This window comes from Dryobates pubescens, chromosome 31, assembly GCF_014839835.1.
Source record: "Dryobates pubescens isolate bDryPub1 chromosome 31, bDryPub1.pri, whole genome shotgun sequence".
NCBI classification, from domain to species: domain Eukaryota; kingdom Metazoa; phylum Chordata; class Aves; order Piciformes; family Picidae; genus Dryobates; species Dryobates pubescens.
The window spans coordinates 4,867,787-4,877,160 of NC_071642.1; positions in this window are offsets into that span (position 1 = coordinate 4,867,787).

The following is a 9,374-nucleotide window of genomic DNA, read 5'->3' on the forward strand; positions in this document are numbered from 1 at the left end:
GGGCTGATCCTGCTCCAGACTGGACCCACAGACCTGGTACCACCTCGGAGCTGATGACCTGCCCTGATGCCAGGAGGGGCTGGGTGCTGGATGCAGCCCCTCAGTTCCTGTGCCAGGGTCTGCACCAAGACCCTGAGCTGGTTCTGCCAGGGCTGCAAGGAGCACAGGGCAGAACCAGCCCCGTGCAGGGCTGGGGCCAGTGCCCACAGCTTCCACATGCAGCAGCCCAGCAGCTTGGGCTCAAGGTGTGCAATGCCAGAGCACCCCCTGTTCTCTGGAGGAGGACCAACATCTGCTGGGCTGCCTGCAGCATCTGCTGGGCTGCCTGCAGCATCTGCTGGGCTGCCTGCAGCATCTGCTGGGCTGCCTGCAGCATCTGCTGGGTTCCCTGCAGCTGCTGCTTCTCCACTCAAACCAACCTGGCCTCTTGCAGCCTCTCCTCGTTGTTCCCCACCACCTCCACTTGGGAGGCATCCACAGTGGGGGTGTCCACTATGTGCCCTGTCCTGTCTCCACAGCAGCCATGTCCCACTCCCCCAGCACCAATGTCCCCACCTTGGGGACAGCTTTGTGGCCCTGGGCTGTTTGCTGCAAAGCCCTGAGAAGTACTTTTTTGGAGGGGGAGGAGGAGGGTGAAGCTTTGGGGTGATGTGAAGCAGCTCTGCCCAGCGGGGAGGGGACCACAGGTTCTGCAGAGCTGCTCGTTGGGGACAGCAGCAGCAGCAGCAGCAGCTGCTGGAGAAGCTGTGTGTGACCAACTGCCTGGCCACCAGCTCACCTCTTGTTTGATTGTGTTAATTGTTTTTAATTAAAAGGATTTTTAGCTTGTTTCTCCTCTCCTGTGAGCCTCTCTCACACCACCAAGGCAGACAGCTGCCCGGACAGGTCCTGCCGTCCCTTAGTAGGTGCCAGCACTCCTCTGCCACCTGCCAGCACCTTGTGCCACGGTGAAATGCAGGGCAGGACGTGAAATTCAGGTAAAAAAGATTAATAATTAAATCAAGCCTGGGGGCTTGGAGCTGCCTGCAGCAGACACGAGTTGATGGCTTTGTTTAACAAGGGCTTTTGGCTTCGTCTGCGCCGAGGCTGTGAGAATTCAGATGTTTTCTTTGGGCTCTGGCCAAGAGGATGCTGGATGGTGCCAAGAAATAAAAGGAAATAAAAGCATCTGAGGCTCCCTCTGGGAAAGCTCCCACCTCAGAGCCAGCAGGTGGAAACTGAGAGCAACCCCCCTGTGGAGAAGGACTTGGAGGGCAGTGGGGAGCTGAGCCAGCAAGGCCAAGTGCAAGGTCCTGCAGCTGGGTTGGGACAATCCTGGGTATCATTCAGGAGTGAGGGGTGAAGGGCTGGAGAGCAGCCCTGGGGAGAAAGACTTGGGGGTGCTGGGGGTGCAGAGCTGAAGCTGAGCCAGCACCAAGCTCTGCCAGCCCAGCCCTGTCCTGGGCTGATCCTCAGCAGTGTGGGCAGCAGGGGCAGGGAGGGGATTCTGCCCCTCTGCTGTGCTCTGCTCAGAGCCCCCTGCAGTGCTGGGGCAGCTCTGGAGTCCTCAGCACAGCACAGACAAGGACCTGGTGGAGCAGGGCCGGAGGCCACAGCAGTGCTGGCAGGGCTGGAAGCCCTCTGCTGGGAGGCCAGGCTGAGAGAGTTGGGCTTGGGCAGCCTGGAGAGGAGAAGGCTCCAGGGAGACCTTCTGGTGGCCTTGCAGTGCATGAAGGGCTGAGCAGAAAGCTGAGGACAGACTTTGGAGCAGGGCCTGTTGGGACAGGACAAGGGGGGATGGTTTGGAACTGCAAGAGGGAGACTGTGAGTAGAGAGAAGGGAGAAATGTTTGACCCTGAGGGTGGGGAGAGCCTGGCCCAGTCTGTCAGAGAGGTTGGAGCTGCCCTATGTCTGGCACCATTGCAGGTCAGGTTGTTTGGGGCTGTGAGCAACCTGCTCTGGTTGGGGATGTCCCTGCTGGCTGCAGAGGCTTGGACTGGGTGACCTTGGAAGTTCCTTTCCTACCCAAACCATTTGCTGATAAAACTGGGGGGGGATGACCCTTTCCCATCTGCCTGGGCATGCTCCCCAAATCTTTCCCCTGATGCTCTCAGGCATGGTGGTTCAAGTTCTTGGATTAGCTGATCACCAGAGGTCCCTTCCAACCCCCTACCATTCCATGATTGTGTCCCTGCTTGAGATGATTCAGAGCTGGGGAGGGACTTTGGAGGGTGTCAGGTAATGATAGGACTGAGGGGAATGAAACTGAACCACAAATGTGTAGATTCAGATTGGATGTGAGGAAGAAGTTGTTCCCCAGAAGGGTGGTGAGAGCCTGGCACAGGTTGCCCAGGGAGGTGGTGGAAGCCTCATCCCTGGAGGTTTTGAAGGCCAGGCTGGATGTGGCTCCGAGCAACCTGCTGTGGTGTGAGGTGTCCCTGCCCATGGCAGGGGGCTTGGAACTGGCTGAGCCTTGAGGTCCCTTCCAACCCTGACAATTCTATGGCTCTATGATTCCCCATGGAGCTGCTGCTTCACAGCAACCTCCTCCTGAGCAGAGAAGGGGAAGGGAGCTCCAAAGGAGCATCACTGTGGGACACACACAGAGCCCAGGGGTGAATGACTAGAAAATAATTTATTGAAGAAACAGAAAGCTGCAGAAATACAACACAGCCATGACCAGCAGAGGATGAACAAACAGAGATTCATTCTTTCATTCATTCACTCTTTGGGGTTTGTTTTTCCTCCTCCTTCTCTCTTTTAAACAGCCTGTTGAAAGGCTGGAGTTGGGTTTCCTGCTGACTTCCCCACCCCCACCCCTGCTTGAGTCAGTTGCAAAGAGCCACAGGAACCAAACTCCAGAGCACACAGCACGGTGTGGGTGAAGTGCCTGACACATAAGACTCTCTTAATGATTTTTGTTATCATTAATTATTATTCTTTATTATTTTTAGACATTTTTTGTTTTTGTTTTGTTTTCTTTTTCACTTTTTCTCCCTTTTTTTTTAGCCTTTGGAAACAGCTTCCACAAGAGGAAGTGAACAATTGCATTTGGCTTGGAGGGTGGAAAATAAACCCCAACAACTGTAGGAGGAGTGATGAGGAAGCAGCAGCAAAAAATATATATATCTACATATAACACAACAACAAAGGGGACCAAAAGGAAAAGAGTTAAAAAAAAAACTAAATAAATTAAAGTTCAGTTGAATTAGAAGGGGGGGGGAGAAAAGAAAAAAAAAAAGAAAGGAAAAGTCATTTAAGAAGTCAGAGCTGCAGGATGAGGGCCAGAGTCGCCTATTGCTCTGCAGAACAATGAGTGATGGCTTCTGGAGGGGGCCAGAAGGAGGGTGTGGGTTCTTCCTGGGCAGGAGGCATCCTGATTGCTTTTTGCTTTGGGATTGTAAGGGGTAAACCAAAACCAAACCAGAACAAAAAAACCCCAAACCAAACCAAAAATCCCCAAACAAACCAATACCAAAACCACCCCAAGGAAAAAAAACCAAACTCAAAGAAAACCAAAACCAAAACCCAACCCCCCTGAACTTTTTTTCCTGGGCAGGAGGCATCCTGATTGCTTTTTCCTTTGGGATTGTGAGGGGTAAAACAAAACCAAACCAGAACAAAGAACCAAACCAAAAACCCCCAAACAAACCAACACCAAAACCACCCCAAGAAAAAAACAAACCCAAAGAAAACCAAACCCAAACCAAATCCAAAACCCAACCCCCCCTGAACTTTTTTTCCTGGGCAGGAGGCATCCTGATGGCTTTTTGCTTTGGGATTGTGAGGGGTAAACCAAAAGCAAACCAGAACAAAAAAACCCCAAACCAAACCAAAAATCCCCAAACAAACCAACACCAAAACCACCCCAAGGAAAAAAACCCAAACCCAAAGCAAACCCAAACCAAATCCAAAACCCAACCCCCCCTGAACTTTTTTTCCTGGGCAGGAGGCATCCTGATTGCTTTTTCCTTTGGGATTGTGAGGGGTAAAACAAAAACCAAACCAGAACAAAGAACCAAACCAAAAACCCCCAAACAAACCAACACCAAAACCACCCCAAGAAAAAAACAAACCCAAAGAAAACCAAACCCAAACCAAATCCAAAACCCAACCCCCCCTGAACATTTTTTCCTGGGCAGGAGGCATCCTGATTGCTTTTCCTTTGGGATTGTAAGGGGTAAACCAAACCCAAACCAAAACCCCAAACAAACACCAAAACCACCCAAAAACCCCAACCCTCAAACCCAAAGAAAACCAAAGCCAAACCAAACCAAACCAAAAATAACCCAAACCCCCCTGAACTTTTTTTCCTGGGCAGGAGTCATCCTGATTGCTTTTCCTTTGGGAATTTAAGAGGTTAAAAAAAACAAACCCCAAACAAATCCAACCAACCAAAGAACAAAACAAAACCCAAACCAAAACCCAAGCCCCCAAATCCCCTGATTTTTTTCTTTGCTGGGCAGGAGTCATCCTGATTGCTTTTCCTTTGGGAATTTAAAGGGTAAAAAACCCCAAACAAGCAAGCAAACAAAAATAACCCACAGACATCCCCTGAATTTTGCTCTCTCCCTGTTTAATTTCCTCTCTTTACAAAAAAATGAGAACTAAACCCCAAGTGAAGGTGCCCAAAGCACTGGGTTCCTCTTGGTGGCATCAGCAGGTTCAGCGCTGAGGCTGGCTGCTGGTGCTGAGGTGTCCTCTGAGACAAGGGAAAGGGAAGCCACTTAATGGTGGGGACACAGGGTGGGGATGAGGGTGGTCAGCTGGTGTGGTGTCAGCAGCTAAACCAGCACGGTGGTACCTTCACAGAATCCTCCAATCCCAGCAGGGACCTCTGGAGATCATCCAGTCCAAGCCCCCTGCTCCAGCAGGGCACCCACAGCAGCTCACCCAGGAGCACAACGTCTGGGGGGGATGGAAGCTCTCCACACCAGGAGACTCCACAACCTCTCTGGGCAGCCTGCTCCAGGCCTCCAGCACCCTCACACCAGTCAAGTTTCTCCTCCTTTGCAGGTGGGTTTCATTTTGTGCCCCTTGCCCCTTGGCCTGTCCCTGGGCACCACTGAGCAGAGTCTGGCCCCAGCCTCTTGCCTCCCACAGGTCCTTTAGCTCTTGCTGAGCATTGCTGAGATCCCCTCTGGGGCTGCTCTTCTCCAGGCTCTCAGCCCCAGGGCTCTTAGCCTTTGCTCCTCAGAGATCTTCACTGTGCATGAAGCAGGTTGGGGCAAAGTAAGAAGGAGCTGATCACCTTCAGCAGGCAGCCTGCAGATGCTCAAGAAAAAGGACCCAGTGGTGATCTTGCAAAGCCATTGCTCAGCAGGGAGAACCTCCAGCTCTTGGCCAGCTCTGTGCCAATGGCCCACCTAAAGCTTGGCTCTGGCTGTGCCAAAGTGGGGTGACAATGGCTAAAGCTCAGCTGGGCAACCCCAGCTCACCTGGTGGGACAGGGTCAGTGCTGCCTTGCTGCTGGTGATGGGTTGGACAAAAGGACCTTGGAGGCTCCCTCCCAACCCGATGCAATCTGGGAATCTGTTTACAAAGCACAAAAGCCAGCAGTGGAAAACTTCCACCCAAGGGAGAACCAAAACATCTGGGGGAGGAGAGGGGGCCTGGGTAATGAAAGGACCCAGATCCCTGAGAACTTCCACAGGTGAGGTAGGACACAGTGGCCAGGCTGAACCAGCAGGTCTCAGTGGGAGATCCCAGGTCCCCTCCCCTTCCTCACCCTCCATCACCCCTGGAGATGCCCCTGGGGCCCTGATTTTGCTCCTGCTTCCCACAGCAAGAAAATGCCCTTTTAGGGGCAACCCTGGTTGAGAGAATTGTCTTGAGGACAGAGCTTGGATTGTCTTTACCTGCAGGGAAAAAAATCTTTGGTATCGTGGCGAGTTGCTCCTCAGGGCATTTTGCTTGGTGTGGGCAGCAGGTGTGGGCAGAGCCAGCGTGGGGGCTGGGCTCAGCCTGCTTGTGGCTGGTCCAGGAGTGCTGGTGGGCTACAAGACACTTGGCTTTTGGCTTCTCTAGGCTTTCCCAAGCTGCTCAGTTCATTGAGACCATCAGGTCTCTGTAAGATCCAGAGACTTGTGGCTGTTGCTTGCATAACAGCCTGGAGAGAGCTCCTCGTGGCTGGAAACAAGGTATTGGCCTCCAAGAAGCAAAGCTTCTCATGCTGGAAAAGGTCTTGCTGGAGGAAATGGGACATGGGTGGAAAGCAGAGCTCCCTGGAGGGCAGGGGGGTTGGTTAGTAGATGAATGGTGCTGCTGGATCATCTCTTCCCAAAAGCCAGCCCCTTGCTCAGTGGGTCCCATGTCTGCCACCACCACCCGGTGCTGAGCATCTCAGAGCTGGCCAGGTAGAAGGCAAAGGCTGCAGGGACAAGGCATGAGGCAAGAGCTTCAGATTCAAACCCTGCTTTGCTTTTGGGAGCCACTCTGGCAGGGCCTGAAGAAGCTGAGATGTCCTTCCTCACAGTGGGCTGAGCTCTGGGGCCACCTCTTGTGATGGAGGCAAAGGATGGAGTGGTGAGGAGGGTGGGGAGGGCTGAGGAATCATCAGTTTAAGGTGAAACCTCTGGTGGTGGGGGGGAGCAGAAAGAAACAGGTGCCACTGCCTTCTCCAGGCCACCATCACCTTCCTGACCTCCAAAGAAGGGACTCACTGCTGCTCTCCTCCTGTCTCTGCACAAGGAGGAGGAGGAGCAGGAGGAGGAAGGAGCAGGGCATGCAGCCCTTTTCAGGGGGAACTCTTTGGACATTTGCAGGCAGCTCCCCGGCAGTCAAGGGCAGGCAGGGAGATCTTCCCAAGTCCCCTGACACCTGCTGGTGGGCTGAGGTCCTCCAGGCCCTCTTCCACTGCCTGGACTCTTCTTGAATCCCTTCAAGCAGAGCAGATGCCTCCATGCAGAGTGAGAGCCAGGCTGGGGGGCACAGCAAAGCCTGGTAGAGGCAGCACTGGATGCTGAGTGCTGCCTCTGACCCAAACCACATCCTTGGGGAGCAAAACCTCCAAACCAGGTCCCTGCAGTCCACCCTTGGGTCCAGCTGGGTGTTGATGCAGCTCCATCCTCAGCAGCTCTTTCCACACAGGCAGAGGCAGATCTCTGAGGTCATCCCAAGGGACAGGGATTTGGGGGCATCACCTGGAGAGCTCTCAGCTGCAGAGGGGAGGTTTGGGGGGCCCAGGGGCTGTTTCCCTTGTCTCAGAGCACACAAGGAGCCCCAGGGCTCAGGTGGTGGCAGCTGATTGTCTCCTTCTCTCTCTGCACTTGGGATTTGACCCACAGAGCTGGATAAAGAAATGAAAAACCTCCCAAGACCCAGCCCCAAAGTGCAGCCAGGAGCTGACTCTGCAGCAGCAGCTGGGATGGGTGGGTGCCCCCCGGGGTCCCATGCCCCAGATACCCTTACCCTGTTTGCCAGGCACGGAGCCACGCCGTGCACCTCAGCACCCTGGGGTCCTCTGAGCATCCCTTGGCCTCTCTGAGGTCCTCCAAGGACCTGCTCTGGGGTCTTCCAAGCAACCCCTGGCTTCCTTGGGGTCCTCAGAGCAGTCCCTTGGCCTCTCTGGGGTCCCCTAGGGTTCATCAGAGAAGGCTCTGACCTCCCTGAGGTCCTCTCTGGGGGTCTTCCAAGCAGCCCCTGACCTCCTGGGGGTCATCAGAGCAGCCCTTGGCCACTCTGAGGTCCTCCAAGGACTCTTCCAAGGACCCTCAGAACAGCCTTTGGCCTCTCTGGGATCCTTCAAAGACCCTTTCAGGGGTCCTCCGAGCAGCCCTTGACCTCTCTGGGGTCCTCCAAAGACCCTTCTGTGGGTCTTCAGAGCAGCCCTTGACCTCTCTGGGGTCCTCCAAGGATCCTCTCTGGGGTCTTCCAAGCAACCCCTATCCTCCTGGGGGTCCTTAGAGCAGCCCTTGACCACTCTGGGGGTCCTCCAAAGACCCTCTCTAGGCTCTTCGAAGTCCTCCTGAGGGTCCTCGGAGCAGCCCTGCTCTCCCTGCATCGCTGTTGCGGGGTTTGGAAGGAGGGAAGGAAAAGGAAGAGAAGAGGCAGAGGAAGAACCCAGGGGGGTGGTGTGTGTGTGTGGGGGGGGGGGTGTAGTGTTGGGGGTGGGGAGGGGATGAACAAGTTGGACACCAAGATGATCCATGCAGAGAAGTCCTCATCCACCAAAACCCCGAAGTGGTGGTGGACAACGAAAGCAACACTTTGGCCCCTCCCTCTCCCACCCTTTTTTTCCCCTCCCCACCTTCCCCCTTTCCCCCCACCCCCCAAAACCCACCCCCAAACCTCTCCCCCAATAATTAGCAACATTACTTCCAGAAAGAGTTATAAGTAGTATTTTTTCTTTCTTTCTTTCTTTTTCTCTTTGGTTTTTTGGTTTTTGTTTTTGGTTTTTTCCTTTTTTTTTTTCATGCATAAATCAAATTTTCTTTTTTTTTTTTTGTCTTTTTTTTTTTGTTTTGGGTTTTTTTGGTCTTCTTTTAAATTACATCTGAACACAGAACACGGAGAATAAATACTCTTTACGACATGACTCAGAGAAAAAAGGAACACAGCCGAACGCAAAGGGAATCGGGGAGGGGAGGGAGGGGAGGGGGGAGTAGGTTTTTCCTCTTTTTCTTCTTTTTTTTTTTCCCCATTTTCTTCATTTTGCCCTTTTTTCCTCTTCCCCCGCCCCGTTTGTCTTCATTTCCCCCTTTATTCTTCGTTTTTCCCCCCCTTTATTCTTTGTTTTCCCCCTTTTTCCTCTTTTCTCCCTTTTTCCTCTTCCCCCCTTTTTTCCTCTTTTCCTCCCTCTTTTCCTCTTTTCTCCCCTTTTATCCTCTTCCCCCCCCTTTGTCTTCATTTCCCCCCCTTTGTCTTCATTTCCCCCTTTATTCTTCGTTTCCCCCCCTTTATTCTTCGTTTTCCCCTTTTTTCCTCTTTTTTCCCTTTTTCCTCCCTTTTTTCCTCTTTCCCTCCCTTTCTTCCTCTTTCCCTCCCTTTCTTCCTCTTTTCCTCCCTTTTTTCCTCTTTCCCTCCCTTTTTTCCTCTTTCCCTCCCTTTTTTCCTCTTTTCCTCCCTTTTTTCCTTTTCCTCCCTTTTTTCCTTTTTCTCCCTTTTTCCCCCCTTTTCCCTCTTTTCTCCCCCTTTTTCCTCTTTTTTGCTTTTTCCCCCCCTTTTGTCCTCATTTTCCCCATTTTTCCTTTTCCCCCCTTTTGTCTTCATTTCTCCCTTTAGTCTTCATTTTCCCCATTTTTCCTCCTTTTCCCCCTTTTTCCCTTTTTTCCTTTCCCCCCTTTTTTCCTCTTTTTCCCCCCTTTTTCATCTTTTCTCCCCATTTTTTCCCTTTCCCCCCTTTTTTCCTCTTTTTTGCTCTTTTCCCCCCTTTTGTTCTCATTTCCCCCATTTCC